Below are 20,432 nucleotides of genomic sequence, written 5' to 3'. Positions count from 1 at the left end.
TCAGCATATTTAAATGTAATTTCTTTATGTTTTATAAGCCACATTAAATTATTCAGTGTGCACACTCTGAAAATTAAACCTGCTACTACCCCATTTTCCAATGCAATAGAAAGTATAATTTGAAAAAGTATGGCTGTTCTTGCATTTTCCAAAGCCAAGCTGGTTTATACTGTGGTGTTCTTGTCTTTCTCCAATGATGTGCAAGAGAGATATCTGTTTCTATAAGAAGCATACATTCTCAGCAAGCACTTTACTTTTATCCTATTAGGAAAACAATTATCTGAACGGGAGCCAATCACAAAACTTTTGCCATTTCCAGATAAAGCGAAGTAGAATTCTAATTACACTTCTGAACTCTTAATTGTTTATTTCAAAAGTGGCACTTGAAAATTACCCCTCTCACTATTTGACCAAAATTCAAAGTCCAGCCCAGGCACGTGGAACAATTAATTCAAACTGACACTTTCAATTTATGTTGCTCAACTGTGTTACACAGCGACATCCTCTCAGCAGTCTCTTTATGACATCCTTCAACATGAATACAAAAATAAGGAAGAACTATATATTCTCAGTCAAGTATTTTGGGAAAATACCTGTAATGTGTGCAATGTTGGGTGGCCAGCTGTTATGAAAGAGCTCTCCTAAGACAATGCTGTGGTTAAGTCGGATTTTCACCAACATGAGCTACAAAAATCCGCCCTTGGCTTAGACTCTAGACATTGCATGAAGATCACCACTTGCTTTAAATACAAAGTCCAGGCACTGATCCTCTCCCAGCTGAGACCTTCATGAAGCTATTCTTGCTTTCAGATTACCGATAGATCTTAGCTCTGAATGTAATTGTGTCATTCTATAAATACCTGTGGGAGTATATTCTGTTGCACATTTGGAAACGTTTCTTCTTCACCTCCATCATTATCCCCTCCCCACTTTTTAGTTGAAAGTTCTGGGATAAAGCTGCGCAGTTAAAAGGGCAAATGTGGAAATGATTACACTTGCACTGCTTTCAAACTGCTTTCCCTTCTACAGATAAAGATGAGAACATTCTCTCTGGAATCACTATGTTTTAAAGCTTCAGACAATGCATATAAAGACACTAAAGGGAGCTTTGATGTCCTGCATGCTAATAGCAAAGGAAACATTGCAGAGATTTCAACATGCTATCGTCATCAGCTAGTTACTGGAACTATATTAAATGAAGCATATATCAACGCTGCAGACTTTGAATAAGAAAAACTGAAGAAAGAGGTCTGGAAGATGAGAGAGAGAGAGAGAGAGAGAGAGAGAGAGAGAACACACAAAACTAAGTGCAGCAGCTGTGGGAAAAGTGAGAGCTACTCATGTTGATGACATAATGCTGCACCATCAATCTTAAAAAGATGGCTCTCAAAGTTAGAAAGTGACTGTCCAGGGCTGAACTCATCTAGAGTAAAGGGGTAAGCAGAGTGAAAAATGGCATATGCTCTTTTTGCTCTCGTTTTTTAGACACACACACAAATTGGGAAGTTGCATTTTCTTCATAAAGCTTCCATGCACACACACAAACACATGCACCACATGCTGATACAACCCAGTATTCAAAAATGTTAGCTAATGAAGTTTACTGTGAGAAAAAAACACACCCAGATTCCCGAGAGCCCGATGCCTTCAGAATTTGCTTGAAAGCTTAAGCTACTGCAGCAGGTTAATTACAGCAACCTGCCTGTTGAAGGACTGGATTGGTTTCTGTTGGGTGGGCTGGAAGCACTCACCTGACCCTCCCCAATCAGCTACATCCCTGTGGTATAGTGGGAAGGAGAGGAGCAAAGTGGCAGTGAGGTGAGGTGGCGGCAGTGCAAACACACTAGCGGAGCCAAGCCAGCACTCCTGCCAATGCATTTGTACTGCACTTCCTCATTTCCTCCCCACCCCTTTCCCTCCCAGTTCACTGCAGCAATGTGAGTGGATGGGAGATCAGGTAAGTGCTGCCGCCTCACCTCACCGACTGCTACTGCTTGAATGCTTGCATACCCTGCAGCCTAGCACAAATATATATATCAAGATGATCTTGAGTTTAAAATGGGGGGCTTGCTCTTGAGGTCTCTTAACATTTTCCTCATTCTTTCAGATCCAGCATATTATTGTACTTTCTTCTCCTTTAGTTTAAATATAACACTGCCATTATCGTTAACACGTTTAAGCACCAATAAAAAACAACAACCCCTAAACCTAGCAAATATTTAAAATTCTACTTCAGTATGCGGGAAATGTGATTGTGGAGAATGTGATGGGGAATTGAAACTTATCAGAGAGAACCCAGATTTTCAGTGTGTTTTCATTCTCCTGTTATTCATGCTCACTGCTCTCTCTCACCACATATCTTGCTCTAAGAATGATGCTGCAGGCAATGCAGCAAGCAAGAGTGGAAACATTCACTTTACAATCCTTAGTTTCTTAAGAAAAGTGCTGTTGAAGCTTCCATATCTAATGCAGACATGTCACATGGGTACACTGGAAAGAAAAACCCTAAGGGGGATCTCTCTTTTTGAATGCTCTGCCCCATATTCTGCTACACTGAATCTAACAACATTCTGTAACTACATTTAACAAAGAGGAAGAGGAGGAAGAGAAAGGGCTACTGATAAAAAGGTTCCTTAAAATGGAAGCAAATTGATGCTGTAAACAAGTTGCATTATTACTTCCAGTGGCAGATACTATAGTTGGGATTATGTACAACATTTTGAAGAAAAAGCAATCTTTCACTTTTCTTTTAGAATAGAATTCAAAGTATTGCTACTGAACATTGATTTACCTCTGCCAGGAGCTATGCAGAATCTAGAATTGGCATAGCATCTCTACTAAGACAGCAGGGGATAAAGGAAAGGAATTCACAAACATATTAAGCAATGAAGGGCAGGTATCATGGGGAAATGGTGGTTCAAAAAGACAATGAAGTATCTCCTTGATACTTGTTAATGTACAAGAACAAAAGCATGCCAACTGTTCAGCCATAAACTACTAAACACACATATTAGGGATGTAGGACCCAAATAATGAGGCAAATCAGAATGATTCAGGGGTCTCCTGTCCTCCCAAATCAAAGTGTGATTTACTTCCATGCTCCAAACACACAAAAATAAAAACCCAGTCGGATCAGGGCCCTCACAAAGCCCTGTGTCAATCTATCTGTGCTTTTCTGTGTCATATACCTTTATTTTCTGGTCTATATGCTTGTCTAAACTGATGGGTTTTGGAAGAAATGAGGCAGACCCAATTGTTGCCTGAATAGCGTTGGATTATTATTGTTGTTGTTGTTGTAAAGCACAGCAGCAGAGGATTTTTTTTAAAGTTAAGTTTCATATAGTTGGGATTTATTTTTTTTACATCTTACATTGCTCTACTTGCTTTAACAACAGCTTCTCTCTCTTATCCCACCCCACCCCTTATCCCATACGAGCTCTTCAGAGGTCCACAGGCAGCATTCTAGATATCCTCAAGGCCTATTAGAGACCTGTAAGAACTACTGAATGGTCTAGGCATGTGTGGTGCATTAGAGGGCACAATCAACCACCAGAAAGAAAAGCTAGAGTGAAGTGGCAGGTGTGTTTTTTTTTAAAAAAATTACAAACTAAAATGCACACCACTCTTAACTGTTTTAAGGCAAGAAAGAAAGAAACTATCATTCCCTTTTTAGTCCCCCACCCTACAAAAATAAGTCCCTGGGCCTATTGCCTGCAATTCTATGAACTGCCCTGAGACCTCCAGGTATAGGGCGGTATATAAATTCAATAAGTAATAATAATAATAATAATAATCTGGCAGGCTTAATAAACTTTGTAGAGGGGTTCCTCTTACTGCCGCAGAGTATGTTTCAGAGTTAAACACTCCTTCAGGAGCTTGAAAAGTTTGCAAGTTCCTTAAAATCAAATCAATTCAAGAACCAGCTCGAAGAAGTAGCAGAGCAAAGAATATTATTTTTATTCTTTACACTTCTGTGTTGAACCTCTGCAGATACCCACTGAGCTACAGCAAAAAGTACTGCATCACTGAGCACTGGGTCCTGTTTACCTTTTCATTTTCTTCCCTTTCAACATGGCCAATGCGTAGGGTTTACAGATGGTTTGCTTATGTAAGTTGTGATAAGCTCCAATATGCTGGAGAGAACCCCTTTTTAAAAAACCAACGACATGCATTCCCCCCCCTCATTTTCATGCAGGCTTAGTTTACCACAAAGTAACTACAATGAAATGCTTTAAAAAGACCCATTAAATATTCCTTTTGAATTAGTGCGAGAGCACCAGAGCTCCTCTAAATGAAGTTATTAAAAAAGCAAGATAGACATTTATATAATGTGAGGGCTGGCACAAATTGCAACATGTTGAGAGTGAAAGTTATGCAAAACATTTTGAAATATGTCACTTCTCACCACTTCAGAATATGTATATATAAACCCGACCAGAATATCTTTTACAAGCTAGTAACTCGCAAGTGACAGTTCCGGATCTTCATTCCTGGCCCAACATATGATGTTGCTAGTACCCTCTGGTGTTCCCCAAGGGACCACAATGTTATTAGCCCTCTCAGAGGACATGGCTTAGAGCTCTTGGTCTCTGCTCTTGGACACAAGAGCCACACCTCATTATCAAGTAGGACAGAGGATACCTTATCTCTTCTTCCCTCTCCTTCCAACAACACCCTAACGGTTCTCACAAGGTGCTTTCACATTTCTTTCTGCTCCTCTCCTCAGTTCTCCACCTGTGTGTGGCCCTCTGCTCTCTCTGATACTTATAAAGCAGAAACAGCCCTTCTACAATACCTGTACTCCTTCAGTATATCCCTGGACTCCTTCCCTATTCCTGTGCCAGTGTTTCTTCCAGCCTCAAAGCACATCTGTTGCCAAATTTGCTTTTGCTACATCTATCGTTATCTTACAAGGCCCCACCCTCCACTCAGCATAGTGTACCTTCATTACCGTTGCTTTATTTATGTGGAACCATATAATCTAGGTGATGCATTAAACCAGCCTTGGTGCAGTAGCCTGGATGACAAACTGCTTCTATCTCAGCAACTCTATAATTTCCAAGAACGTACAGTGTTTTACAAGGATATTTAACTCAAATCAAAATTTATGCTATGGATTGGAAACCCACTAAACTTAACAGCTGGACACAACTCAGTTATACAGGTATAGACTTCATTATAAATTCTTTGACACCACAATGGGTTTTTAAATAGAGAATTTAGTGAAAAACAGTTATCTAATTAAGGGTCCAAACAATCCAACAAATGAACATGCAGATGTTTTATTCTAATGCAGAGACCTCCAAACAAAAGACCTGAATCCTTATGCACAACACAGGCAGAACTATGCCCCACTAAATGAAGAATTTTACGAAGAGGAGGTAGAAACCTAGCAATTTTCAAAGGTGGATAACGTGCAACAGGAGTGCAAGAATGTGTGTGTGTGTGTGTGGAGGAAGACAGTACTTACATGCCATGTGAAAGCAACCCCCTCAAAACACTCTCATATTTGTATAATTCCTTTACTAAAAATGCAAGAAGGAATTTCCTCAGCTCCAAATAAAATGCTATTGTTATTTTTGTTGTTATTGCTATGAAGAATAAAAATACACTTTAATTTAAACGACGGCCAGCATTGGAATACTGATTGAGCTGAGTGAATTCAAGCTGCTCAGTCCTACTCTCTTGCCCCAGAGGACTTTGAGTTGGTGTTTGACATCTGCTGACTGCCAGCAAAGGAAGCCCCTTTATATGACGAGCTGAGTGAGATCTAGATTCCCACACCCACTCCTGTGCCACAGAGGACATGCTGCCTGGCAAACTGACATCAAGGTGTGATTGCTTACATCACAGGCTCATGGGATTTTGGGAGCTGAAGCCAGGTATGACACCAGGGAAGAATAAGGATAGAGGAAGAAAAAGATGAGGGCAGAAAATGATTCTGGTATAGTCCTAGTTCCATTTGGACACTATGCAATTACTAGAACAGTACTAGATTTGTGTGATTTTACCATGAGAATTTATAAGCTGCTCTCAGGGCTATAAACTTGAATATATTTAATCAAGATATATCAGGCAAAGAATTAGCCCATTATCAGAGAAAGAATTGTTGTGTGGACAGTATACTTTCCAGATCAAGAACCCAACCAACTGCTTAATTGTTCATCTTCATGAAAATAAATGAATGAACAAACTCTATGTTGAGTAATACACTAAAGTACATTTATTTTGCTTCCGATGCTGCAGTACTAAACACACCAGGGTGTAAGTTTAGTTGAAATCAGTTTGTCTTGTTCCTTAGTAAACACATCTTGGATTGTGCTGCATGTTATTTTATATAGAGAAGAGGGTTACCATTCTGGGAATAGCTATTTTCCCTGCTCCTCAAAATGTAAATGCTAACAATGTATGCAGAATTTTCATAGTGTAGAAGGAGTTGGATTTTAAAATACGGGTTAAAAATATTCTGGCCATCTGCAGAAGTTACATTACTTTTCATGATGTTTCCACGGCAGACTTTTTCCTCAAGAAGCTTGAACAGATGGTTAGAGCGCCATTGTCTACTTGCTTGTATCCATGAAGATAATTTAGAGCCTTTTGAAATCCTCAGAAATATGGCCCTTGTTTTTTTCTGAAGGAGGTCTGTCTGCAAAAAGAATTTCAAATAAACAAAAATCCACTGAGTACACATATTCATTAGGAATTTATGAATACAAACTCTGCATTACAGGATAACCTTTTATAAAAGCAAAAAAAATTATGAGGTAACAAAAAAGTGACAGACCTGATAGAAATAAAATAAAATATTGTAGTTATGGCAGTGCTGCTCAGAGTTACAATATGCATATTTATATTATTGACATATTTATAGATTTTATACATGGTGTAATGTGTATGGGTTGCTCGTGCGTAAGTTGCCTTGCTAAACCTTCCAGTCTGGGCAGCCCTTCACTTCGTGGCTGCCTCAGTCGCTAGCAGAATCCATCAGTGGGTGTTTCTTAAATCTTTTCCAACATAAAAGTTGTTTGACACCCAGTCTCCTCCTACTCTCTCTGCGCGGAAGTCTTCTGCGCAGGGTGGGCGTGGGTAGCGGAGGACCCGTGCTCTCCCCGCTGGTGTCCGGTGAAGAGTCCTGGAGCCCTCTCGCCGATTCCCCCATCAGCCCCTCTATATCCCTGGTGTTGCGCTGATTGGCTTCCCCATCTGCGGAGCTCCCTCTCTCCTTGCTGGGCCCTTCTCCAGCATCATTTGAGAGCCTTCCCTCCGCCTCTAGCTCCGATGTCAGTTCCCTGACACATGGTCATCTTAGTAAAAATAAAATCTCAAATTCACAAATCATAATGCAAAGGTTAATATACAATGCTTCTCACAGCATCATAACTGACATGAAGCTTGTCTGCTAACTCTTAACTGTACTCTATGAAGTAAAAAAGAAAATAAAAGAAATTATAACATATCCCTCTTGAAAATATTCACTGAAGCTAGCAAAAATAGTTTTCAGTGGGCAGCCATGTAGTTGAAGCATGGGACTTGAGATGTTTTTAATGACTAAAAAAAGGGTCACTTCATCAGATTTGTGGAATGCTGTCCTGTGTTGGCAAGTACAGGTAATTTGCAACTTACACATATTTAACTTGCATGCATTCAGGTTTACACACTTGCCGAAAATAAAAATCACAAAAAATAAGGAAGGTAGAAAGACTTTGGGCTATTGACTGTCTGGCTCCGAAGCTTCGATTGCATGAAGCCTGGACAGCCCCGTGGTTTTCCCTGGAGCTGAGGGCGAGGAAACAATTGCTGAGACGGCTAGAGCGCCGGTGGCGAAAAACTCATTCTGAATTGGATCGGACACGGGTTAGAGCTCAATATTGAGCCTACCAAGTGGCAATAGCGAAGGTGAAGAGGACTTTCTTCACCGCCTCTATTGCATCTGCAGAAAATAGCAGCAGGAGACTCTTTCAGGTAGTTCGCAATTTAACAGAACCACCTTTGCCATCAGGGCCTTGTAAAGACCCCAAGATCTCCTGCAATGATTTTGCAAAGTTTTTTTGCAGATAAAGTCGTTCAGATTTGGAAGGAGGTAGACTCCACCATGGGAGCAGGGCCGGGGTGGGAGAGTCTTAAGAGTCCTGTCTAGTCTAGTTGCATGGAATCAATTCCAATCTGTTACCTCTGAGGATGTGGACAGGCTGCTTGGACAAGTGAAACCAACCACCTGTCTCCTGGATCCTTGCCCATCCTGGCTAATAAAAGAGAGCCGGGAAGGGCTGGGTGATTGGCTCTGCGGGGTGGTGAATGCTTCCCTCTGTGAGGGAGCATTCCCAAACCTGCTGAAAGAGGCGGTCATTAAACCGCTTCTTAAAAAAACATCTTTAGACCCAGCCAGTATGGCCAACTATCGCCCAGTCTCAAATCTTCCATTCTTGGGCAAGGTGATTGAGTGAGTGGTTGCTGAACAACTCCAAGCACACCTGGAGGATGCGGACCATTCCGATCGGGATTCAGGCCTCATCATGGGACTGAAACTGCCTTGGTTGCACTGGTTGACGATCTCCAGTGAGCTAGGGACAAAGGTGAAAGCCGATTCCTAGTTCTGCTGGATCTCTCAACAGCCTTTGATACCATCAACCATAACATCCTTCTGGACCATCTAGAGGAGCTGGGAGCTGGGGGCACTGTTATACAGTGGTTCCACTCATTCCTCCTGGGCCCTGTTCAGAAAGTGGTGGTGGGGGATGAGTGTTCAGACCCCTGGGTCCTCACTTGTGGGGTGCCTCAGGGTTCTGTCCCCATGCTTTTTAACATCTATATGAAGCCGCTGGGAGAGATCATTGGGAGATCATGCAGATGATACCCAGCTCTACCTCTCTTTTAAATCAGAACCAGTGAAGGCAGTAAAGGTCCTGTGTGAGTGCCTAGAGGCAGTTGGAGGATGGATGGCGGCTAACAGATTGAGGATGAATCCTGACAAGACAGAAGTACTGTTTTTGGGGACAGGGGGTGGGTGGTGTAGGGGACTCCCTGGTCCTGAAAGGGGTAACTGTGCCCCTGAAGGACCAGGTCATTTTGGACTCACAGCTGTCCATGGAGGCACAGGTCAATTCTGTGTCCAGGGCAGCTGTTTACCAGCTCCATCTGGTACACAGGCTGAGACCCTACCTGCCTGCGGACTGTCTTGCCAGAGTGGTGTATGCTCTAGTTATCTCCCGCTTGGACTACTTCTAGATCAAGGGAAGTAATAGTGCCACTGTATTCTGCTCTGGTCAGACCTCACCTGGAGTACTGTGTCCAGTTCTGGGCACCACAGTACAAGAAGGACCCTGACAAACTGGAACGTGTCCAGAGGAGGGCAACCAAAATGGTCAAAGGCCTGGAAACGATGCCTTATGAGGAACGGCTAAGGGAGCTGGGCATGTTTAGCCTGCAGAAGAGGAGGTTAAGGGGTGATATGATAGCTATGTTCAAATATATAAAAGGATGTCACATAGAGGAAGGAGAAAAGTTGTTTTCTGCTGCTCCAGAGAAGCGGACACGAAGCAATGGATCCAAACTACAAGAAAGAAGATTCCACCTAAACGTTAGGAAGAACTTCCTGACAGTAAGAGCTGTTTGACAGTGGAATTTGCTGCCAAGGAGTGTGGTGGAGTCTCCTGCTTTGGAGGTCTTTAAGCAGAGGCTTGACAACCATATGTCAGGAGTGCTCTGATGGTGTTTCCTGCTTGGCAGGGGGTTGGACTCGATGGCCCTTGTGGTCTCTTCCAACTCTATGATTCTATGATTCTAACACGCTCTACGTGTTTGAAGGTGACCCGGAACCTACAATTAATCCAGAATGTGGCAGCTCGACTGGTGACTGGGATTGGCCGCCAAGACCACATAACACCGGTCTTGAAAGACCTACATTGGCTCCCAGTACATTTCCGGGCACAATTCAAAGTGTTAGTGCTGACCTTTAAAGCCCTAAACAGCCTCGGCCCATTATACTTGAAGGAGCGTCTCCATCCCCATGATTCTACCAAGACACTGAGGTGCAAAGCCAGGGGCCTTCTGGTGGTTCCCTCACTGCAAGAAGTGAAGTTACAGAGAACCAGGCAGAGGGCCTTCTGGGTAGTGGCTCCTGCCCTGTGGAACTCCCTCCCATCATATGTCAAAGGATTAAACAACTATCTGATGTTTAGAAGACATCTGAAGGCAGCCCTGTTTAGGGAAGTTTTTAAATGGCTGATGCTTTAATGTATTTTTATTCTCCTGTTGGAAGCCACCCAGAGTGGGTGGAAACCCAGCCAGATGATTGGAGTATAAGTAAAATAATAATAATAATAATAATAATAATAATAATAATAATAATAATAATAATAGGCAGTCCCACCTGCCACTGAACCCAATGTGTTTTGACTATACACAATTTTGGCTTTAGACACTATCCCTGGGATGTAACCCCCATGTAAGTTGAGAGTTGCCTGTGTATAAACTTGGTGTAGAGCAGGATTTCCCATAGTGGTTGATATTAATCGCCTGGGGTCAACGGGATTATGTAGTGGGTTGATAAAGACCTAGGGATTCAAAGGGGGTGGGTTGATGGGGTTTGGGAAGAGAAGTATAGTGTGAAAAGTTTAATGAGGAACTATAAGTCTCAGAAATAAAGAGTATGGGCAACTACAGAAAGCACCTCCCTTTCCAATTAGTATTTAATATGATACAACAGTATTCCCAGGCCATGCTTCTTTATTATTAAGAAAATCGTATCCCAAACCATTATTTTCACTTGTTTTACTTCCTTTTTTTACGTCTTATGATTCCTAGTACTGGTGACTGATCATGAACAGATTACATATTGATATTTCTTGACTTTATTTCATTTACATTCCTAGAAATTTGGGTTGGAGTCAAGGACAACTTTATAAGCTCATCAAGGAGTCAATGAGCTCAGAATATGGGAAACCCTGATAGCAATGAGGTCAGAGAGAAATTAAATTCAAGACATATAGATGAATGTAAAATAATTACAAAGATCATTCATAAAGCAATGCTGATAATACTATAAACTATAAATACTATAAACATCCTGAAATTTGTCAACTATTTAACAGATGTATATTATGCCATAATAAAGGTGTTAATCTAAGGTGTCACAAGAGTCTGTTGTTTTACTAAAAATAAGTAGACCATCTTGAAATTGCATCACTACTGGACACTAATACATAAAAATTGCAAAAATTAGATGTATATATTCTATGGACATTTGTTGCAGAGTACTGGAATATTTGTCAAGGTCATAAATTTGTCTCACTTCAAGAAAGCTTTTCACCACCCACAACTGCTTATTTGCAGGTTGTTCCTAGGCAACAGCATTCAAATTAGTGAATGCTGGCAAAGAAATTTAAGATCTTTACAATAAAAGAATTGCATTGGTGGACTAGATCAAAGACTATTTCAGTCTCGCATTCAGTCTCCAACAATGGTCAACCAATGCATGTAGTAGGACAGCTTACTTCAACAGATGTTTTGGACTACAACTCCGACAATCTCTGACCATTGACTATGCTGGTTGGGGGAGAGTTGTAGATGTAGTCCAACAACATCTAGAGCACGGGTGTCAAACACAAGGCCCGTGGGCCGAATCCGGCCCGCCAGACCTCGTCATGTGGCCCGTGTAGCTGCCGCCGGCCACCAGCCTTCACCTTTTATTCTCACTTTTTTTTTTTTGGACACAAGAAAGCCGCCTCTTCAGCACATGCGCGGCAGCCTACAAGCCAGAGAACGTCTGCCCTCTAGCGGCACGGCCGTTCTACACAGGAAACCTCCACTTTAAAGAGTGGACACATAGTCCTACAGATACAACTGGCCCTTTGAGGGTGACCAAACTGCTGATGCGGCCCCTGATGAATTTGAGTTTGACACCCCTGATCTAGAGGGAATCACATTGGGGCAGGCTGCAAAAGAAATGTACAAGCAGAGCCTGATTAAAGAGTCGTTTTGCCAGAACAACAAACCTAGATGGTTCACTACAGGCCCATTTCCTCTTAGGGTAAAAAAAAAAAAAGGATTAAGATTGTAATTGAAGATGAAACATGGATTTTATTCAAATGAGAATTCTAAAATATAACTAAGTTCACACACACACACACACACACACACACACACACACCATGTCACACTTCTATTGCAACTGCACAGTGGTGAAAGGTTAAGGTGACACCAAATTCTGCAAGTGGTAAACTGAATTACAAGTAAACCATTTTGGGGGAGGGGGGACAACTTCAAAATGCTGCAACTCAATCTGCTACTTTCAATCCTCAGTTTTTTCAGAGCACAGTTGCAGTTGCCGTATCTTCTAAATCCTAGAGTTAAATCTATGTTCAGCTGACTGCTCTGATTAATAGCTCTAAAATGTTAGCTCTCTCTGTTGACTAAAACATTTTTGTTCAAAGCAAATCCTTTTCCCCTTGATGGAATTTCAGCACTGGAACAATGAGTCACCAAAGCTTGGTTTTGCCAGTGTAAGCTGCATGGAAAGTGCAATTGTTTTAAGAAATTTCTCATCCACCTTAACTAACCATGAAATACAGCACTAGATGGACTATCCTGACATATGGCTCACATGATATTTATTACGCCTACAACAACAACAGGAACAACAAGCTATGAGATCCCACATATATATATTTTTGCTAAGTGTTTCTGTGTGAACACTAAAAAAGGCAGAAATCAATACTACTTTAATTCATGCATTGTTAGCTTTTGTCTGCTGGAAATACTGAGTATTTTAAGAATGTAAGAATCATGGCTGTGATAATTCATTTCAAATAAAAAATGCAAATGTTAGCTAAAAGCTATTATTTTTTCCTATATCCAGCTTTTGCCAAACTCTGTCCAAATTTAGTAAAAGCTATCTGGCAAAGAGTCAGGCAACTAGGAGGGAGATGGCTTTACTGGCAGTGGCACCTGAGTTACAGAATAGCCTTCGTGGACAGCTTTGCTTGGCACCATCTTTGTGATCTCCTTGGTACCAGGTGACCTTTTATACAACTTTAAAATTCCTCCTCGTTTTAAAAACTGCATTTCAACTGCATTTTAAAAATTAAATAGCCTTTATTGTACTGTTTAATGGAATATGTTTCGTGAGGATCTCAAGAGAATGTATGTTATGGTGTGGCTATATGAGTTCTGTACATGTTTTAATACATTAAAACATGCATACCTTGCCTTTCTCTCGTGACATCTCTAAAAGCAGCAAAAATGGGGTTCCTAAGTGGTTTACATTTAGGTACTGACCCTTTCAGAGCTGCTTAACTTTAACAAGGTTCCTGCATCACATGCCTTCAGAATACAGCCTGATAATTTAAGGCTTTATACAACAAATACATTGGAATTGAGTCCAGAAGCTTGCAAGTAACCAGTGTAACTGTTTAGGCACAGATGTGATAAGATTATACTGATTTACAGCTGACACAAAGTAGGAAGCAGCACCCTGTACCAACTGGAGCTCATAAACTGTTTTCATGAGCAGCACCACGTACAGCACATTACAGTAGTCTAATCTAATTAAGGCATGGGTTGTATCTCTCTTGCAGCAGACTTAATTAAGGAGTTAATCTGTCTGTGACTACTTCAGCATTGGATTTCCGCACAACCAGTAACTCCTTACTGTTTAGAACCAGGGGTGGAGTTTGGTCTAAAATTTCAGCAGGACCCTGTGCGAGGCCAAAATTTGGTGCCCTCCACCTCCTGCCTTCCATTCTGCTCAGTTCATTATGTCATAGTTGTGCCCCCTAGGCTTGGTGCCCAGTGTGGCAGAACCAGTCATGCTGCCCTTAATCCACCTCTGCTATAACCCTCAAGTTCTAGGCTAAAAATGTCATTTTCCTAGTTAAGTTCAGCAAAGTAAAATTAATCTGATTTTTTTTATATCTCCCAACTAGTTTACTTAACAAACTGAGACACTTAAAAGAATTAAGTGTAAGTAAATAACACTTGGGAATCCTTGGGACTTCTTTTTTATGGAAATCAAAGTTTTTGAAGTGTGTTTTGAAGTGTGTATAGTTACATAATTTTAAGACGTTGTGTATGAATGTATATAAACAAAGTAAGAAATCACAAGCACCCAGGATGGTGGTGATGTGGTGATGATAATTATAGCAAGAACTGTGTGCATGCGCGCAGACACACAATAAATATAAATATAATTTATTGTGCAGACACACAATAAATATAATTACACATCTAAGAGTGCATATTACACTACTGACACATTTTCCATTCTGGGTATTAATTAAAGTGGCACCCTACAATTTGGGCTTGGATTCGGATTCATTTGGGGTTCAGTCATTTCACATTGGTGCTATATCTACCGCAGCTCACCTAAGTTCCAGCCATGGTAGTGCTGGAACCTCTCCAGTTGCTGGTGTCTACCTGGGTGGCAACAATCTGGGATTTAGTCAGTTAATGGCAGTTCAGTGGTTGGGGCTGCCAAGGCATGCATTGGGACCAGTTGCTCCCTTTGTGGTTCCAGGCAGGATAGTGTTAGAACCTCCCCACCTGGGCAGTCAATGAGCTGGGTATACTGAAAGGAAAGGCTCTGTGCCTGTAAGCCATGTTGGATTTTCAGTTTATCCAGCAATGTTGGCTGGCTGTTTCTTTAGTGTGGTCTGAAATATGCTGAGAAGAGCTCAGCAGTTCTCTTGATCCTAGGGGAATAAATAGGCCAAGTCCCAGAAGTCAACAGGGAAGTTTGGCTTGCAGTTCAGGGCCAGTGAGGTTAAGTAATCTGTCATGAAAGTATGGTGGGGATGGGGGTTGAACTGTATAGGCCAGGTGGAGTCCATTTGATGGATGTCAGCAATGACATTTTCCTACTGACCTGCAGAGGGGGCTGCAGTTTAGATGCAGGAAAAGAAACTATTTAGCCTGGTGACATCCTTTAGGCATCTTTCAGGTAATGGGTTGGCCCTGAGGCTCACTTCTCAGATTCCGTGGTTCTGAGGGTGAGATAGGGGACTTTTTTGAGGCCAAACTCCCTTATCCACCTGGGGTTCTGGGGTTCCAGGATGTGGTGGCAAGGTACAGCCTTCCTTCTCATCTTCAGCCTGAGATTCAGGACAGGCTAGAAAGCCATGCCATAATTCCTTAGGCAAAGGCGGGTCACCCAATGGCTATAGTTATACAGTGAAGTTAGTTCCCGTCCCATAGTCACCCCCCTCTGCTGATTTCAATACTGTGTGAGGTTTAAATAAAAGTGGCCCAGTTCAACCCCAGCTTATGTGTCTGCCTCTTTACAAATGTAAGTGTGGTTAAATCCTAGAGTATTTGTTATTCACATATTCTAGTGACTTGGGATACATCTAAATCATATCTATGTCTAAGGGTTATATGTAATGAACTCATACTCAGAGTAAACCCATTGAAATTAATGGACTGAAGTCTATCTATGAGCTAGACAGATAAAAGTGTTTTCTACAGCACTTGGATGACAATGAAGCACTTTGGTTATTGGAAACAAACAGGAAAGAGCTGTAATTGGTCGGGAAGAGAGAATTGGCTGGTACGTTTCCAAGCTGCATCCCCTTCTCAGAATCTTAGTAACACACAAAAGAAGTGAGGATGATAATTCTATGGAAATCCTTACAAAGAAAATGTATCGGCTTCTATTTAGGGAAGAAAAACAAGGCTCGGAGCAAAGAGATTTCACATCTTCAAAGCTTTCTGCCAAGTAAAAGCAATAATAAGCAACAAGAAAACCTACATGACGACAGTAAAGCTAGTTATCATTTTTTCTCTACGTATCTCTCAATCTCTTTCAGCCTGATTAACCTGGAATGGATAAGATACAGTCCAACAGACCCTGCTCAATTTTAATAAAACTTGGGAACACAAAAAATGTTTTCTGATATGTATGTTTAGACTTTGTGAGTGCTAACAAACAACAGAGCAATGGTAAAATTATCGTTATCGTTCTTACTACTTACGGCATAACAACTCACAGCCAGTTCTAACACACATTGTTCCTAAATGGGAGATGTTAACAAAAAGCAATAAAAGATTGGGGAAGGAAGCTTTCTCAACAATGTTGCTGTCTTTACACTAAAGAGGGGCAGAAGCCATGGTTATGGTATCTTATCATCAATATTGGTCAACACATAGCTTTTATTAGATGATAAATTTCTATACAGTCATATCTCGGGTTAAAGTAGCTTCAGGTTGAGCATTTTCAAGTTGTGTTCCCCGGCGACCCGGAAGTAACGGAACGGGTTACTTCCGGGTTTCACTGCTCACGCATGCGCAGGTGCTCAAAATGATGTCACACCATGCGCAGAAGCGGCAACTCGTGACCCACGCACGCGCAGACACGGGTTGCATTCTGCTCAGGATGCGAACGGGGCTCCAGAACAGATCCCGTTCGCATCCAGAGGTACCACTGTATGCACCTTGGTAGATATTCGATTTTGGTTAACACAACAAATGCTGAATTATAACACCTCAGGAACTGTAAAATGGTTCCTTTTTGCTTTTCAATTATTTAAACATACTTTGCAAATGTCAGTAAAACAAAGATGGAAGCAATAAATGTTTATCAACAACATATTGCAAGATATAACTACAGGAGACAACTAAAACAGTGATAAAATTATGGCTGGGTGGCTCCTCCTTTCTCTCGCCTCCCCCACCCCACCCCCACATATTAATCTTTCTAGACATACGATTATTACTTTGGGATGCCTCCTTTTTATGAGCTAATCAGCATCTCATCAAGTCAGTTTTTTATCTGACTTTGAATGACATTCTAATGGCTTAATGTCAACTCACAGTAAAAACTCGATTAGCAGAAGGAGAAAATAGCAGTGAATTAGAGTATGTGGGCACTGTCTATTGCAGTTAAAAATAAGTGCAAGAAAAATGCTGTTCGTCCATCATCGCGCACCCCCCCCCCATTCTTGCTTCTGTGAATCACCAGAAGAACCACCAAACATTGCATTTAGCAACTCTCTGGGAGGTCAGTTTGATTTCACCTAAACAGAAGACATTCTTTCCCTTTACTCCTGCATAGGGAGCTGAAAATGATCCGTTGCTGTGAGGCATCAGGTCCTACCTGTGGTATAGTGATTAGAGTCTTGGACCAGGACCTGGAAGCCTGGAGTTGAAATCCCCATTCAGCTACGGAAGCCTGCTGGGTGACCTTGGACCAGTCACAGTTTCTCAGACCAAACTACCTCATAAGGTTGTTGCCAGCATAAAATGGAAAAGGAGGAAAACCATGGATGCCACTTTGAGCCTCTTGGAGGAAAGGTGGAATATAAGTGTAATAAAGGAATACAATGTAATTATTTTATGAGAACAACCAGGACGCTGGTGCATGCTGTTCAAAAGTCCCCACAGTGCTCCTCCTTCACATCTGCTGTTACTGCCTCATAATCAAAGCAAACCAGAGTCTGTCTTGACACTTCTCCCCAAGGTTCGCTTTCCCTCCCTTGTTCACACGACACATTAAGTTAGGCCACTACATATTCACATTAAACCACTGTTTAAAACAAACTAGCTTAAGTTTACAAATCCCATGCTAAAGGTATTAGCTTTCCTGTTTTACAGTTCACATACTGGGGGTACAAAGCCAGAAAGTTTAACCCCCCCCCACATATACACATCTGTATCTCAACAATGACAATCATAGTTCTTTCCTAAAGGACAAATAAACTAAATGGAAATGCAGGAGATATGCTTAGCGGACTCTGGCCTTTATGTGTCAGATGGTTATAGTCTACTGAAAGTGAAATACCATGATCTATAGTTATTTCCCGTAATACTTTATCCATGTCCTCCTACCAAGGAACATGCAGTCTGAGCCAAATCCCAATGGATCTGAAATACTTGGATTTAATTCAGTTTAGTCATTTTCACGGGGGGGGGGTGTGTGTATAAGTGTATCCAAGTACTTCAACTTAAAATTGTCTGTCATTGTACCAAATACTTTCAGTAACAATATCTGAACCACAATATTACATTCATAATGCATGCTACTTCAACACATTCTGTCTATTAGGGATAATTATATTCTTCTTTGTTACTCCTTTTACATGTTTGATGTGCCTCAGGTCTCAATGCGTTCATCAAAATACAGTAATAATTAATGTTCCTTATGCCATCATTAAAATGAATTATGAGCATAGCTTTTTACAGAGTGGGTTAGGTAACACAAGCCATCCCATTGATCAGGGATTTGGGAAACAAACAAGAAGAGTGAATCTACATTTGGGATCTATATCCACAACTCATTTTTTGCACTCATTTTGCAACTCATTTTTTGCATTTTTTGCACTCAATGCAAAAATGAATTTGGTTGCAAGAGGAATTTTTAAATTATTATTATGGGGAAAAAATGTTATACAGGAGACAATACAAAATTTACATGTGGAGAAAGCTTGAATGAAGCTCCAATTTTTTAAAAAAGAAATGTTGAAAGACTAAACTAGTTGAAGGAAGACACTATTTCCCCATGAGTTCATACAGCACCTAACACATTTTCAGTATTTCACAAAATAAGCTACCAGTCAAGACAACAGGGCATTTTTAGATTTATGTCTCTAACAACTCTTATACAGATACTTTAAAAATATGTGCTCCAACACATACATAATCCTTAATAGTTGTTTTATTTCCGTAAGATAAGATGTCACCCATTATGCACATAATAACTTAATCTGAAATGTAATTATGTTGCAGTTCTAGGAGAAAAAGTCATATGAAGGTTAACTAGATTCAAAATAAGCTGGTTCTCATCAGGGAGTTGCACTTGATTCAATTACATCAATTGATTTAGCAAGCTTTTTATTTATTTTTTAAAAAATGACAACAAACCACCCGCCCGCCCCCCTCTTGAAATGTCTAATACTTTAAGCAAAGACAATTTACTGAAAAGCATAAACAGTGTGATTATGGATATGATACCTGGTCGAACCCCAGGGGAAACATATTCTGTGCATGAGCAGAGCACCCTCACATGGAGGGGTCCCTCTTGGCTCAGATACTAATTTCCTCCTCCTTTGCTCAGCACACATTCAACTATTGCAATAGGCTGTTACATGGACATGGAGGGGCTGCAGGTGTTTCCTAATCCCAATCCATCTCTTCTATTCCACTTGATCAAGAAAAGAAACTTCAGGACTTGCACAGCTTGGCAGAGTAATGGGGACAGGTGAGTGGAGTGTACACTGGTAGCAAGCGGGGAGGAGAAAGATTACTGATAAGGAACTTTCTATATATGGGTGTTCTGCCTCCTATGAGGACAGGATGAGCATTTGGGACTTTTTAGTTCAGAGAATAGGTGAGCAAGAGGGGACGTGACAGAAGTTTATTAAAATTATGCACGGTATGAGAAAGTAGATAAATTAACCTTTCTCTCTTTCTCTTAATACTAGAACTCATGGACATCCAGTGAAGCTGAATTTTAGAAGATCCAGGACAGAAAGAAAAGAAAATACTTCTTCACACAGGCCTTATTTAAACTATGGAACTTGCTTTCCCAGAAAGCTGGCTTTAATGAATGGCTTTAAAAGAGAACTGGACAAGTTCATGGAGGATTCTAGCCATGATAGCTATACTCTGCCTCCAAACTAGGAGACAGTAATGCTTCTGAGTACCAGCTGCTGGAAAACACAGGGATGGGAGGTCCTGCTTGTGGGTTTTCTACAGGCATCTGGCTGGCCAGTGTGAGAACAGGAAGCTGGATTAGATGGGTCCTTGTCCTGGTTCAGCAGGCTCTTATTACAAATAATCAGAGCGCTTTGTTCATTCTGATGCCCAGAAAGATACATGGTACCACATGGTGTCAAAGTGAGGGCTACAGCAGGAGCAGCGCTTCCTGCCCTCACTCAGGCATCTTGTTGACAGGAAGCTAACTTGCGTTGAAGAAAACAGCTCTGACAGTAAGAGTTGTTCGACAGTGGAGTGGACTCCCTCAGAAGGTGGTGGACTCTCCATCACTGAAGGCTTTTAAGCAGAGGTTGGATGGCCGTCTGTCATGGATGATTTAGTTAAGATTCCTACATTGCAAGGGGATGGGACACATGACCCTTGAGGTCCTTTCCAACTCTACAATTCTATGATTCTATGAAAAATGTCACCCACAAGCAGCTGGGTATTTGATTACCACTATCAGTAAACACTGATAAGTCTCCATATGAAAAATATTACTAATTATAAGAACGATTATACCTCTTTGCTGAGGCTTTTGGGTGGAATTGAAGTAATAATGCCAGGTGCCTACTGACGTGCTGCCTGCTGTGTTGTTATTATCATTTGAGGCATTTTTATGTGATGTTTTGCATTTTTATATTGCAATGGTTATTTATTATGATTTTGAAGGGAATTGCTGGGTAAGAATCGTTGCATGATGAAGGGTGAGTTCTAAGTGGAAGCAAATAAATAAACAAAAAATAAAC

At 41.1% G+C, this 20,432-nt stretch overlaps 1 protein-coding gene and 1 long non-coding RNA gene across 11 annotated transcripts in view; both read right to left on the bottom strand.

Moving 5' to 3' along the window:
• LOC309539219 overlaps positions 1–20,432 on the bottom strand; it is a 342,474-nt gene that overhangs the window by 267,519 nt on the left and 54,523 nt on the right. The gene's annotated exons all lie outside the window — the stretch shown is intronic.
• DLGAP1 (DLG associated protein 1) overlaps positions 1–20,432 on the bottom strand; it is a 294,134-nt gene that overhangs the window by 227,812 nt on the left and 45,890 nt on the right. For 8 of the 10 annotated variants that reach the window (XM_082235141.1, XM_082235134.1, XM_082235138.1 and 5 more), the window contains one exon: positions 6,493–6,646. The exons of 1 other annotated variant lie outside the window; for it this stretch is intronic. The gene's annotated coding sequence lies outside the window, so the exon portion shown is untranslated. Of the gene's footprint in view, positions 1–6,492; positions 6,647–17,086; positions 17,107–20,432 lie in introns of those variants that run through there. One more of the 10 variants, XM_082235146.1, reaches the window with a different exon arrangement.

The sequence above is a fragment of the Podarcis vaucheri genome, assembly GCF_965113315.1.
Source record: "Podarcis vaucheri genome assembly, chromosome: 8".
NCBI lineage: Eukaryota > Metazoa > Chordata > Lepidosauria > Squamata > Lacertidae > Podarcis > Podarcis vaucheri.
Note: the sequence above shows the minus strand (reverse complement) of the source record. Positions and strands in the feature narration are given on the sequence as shown.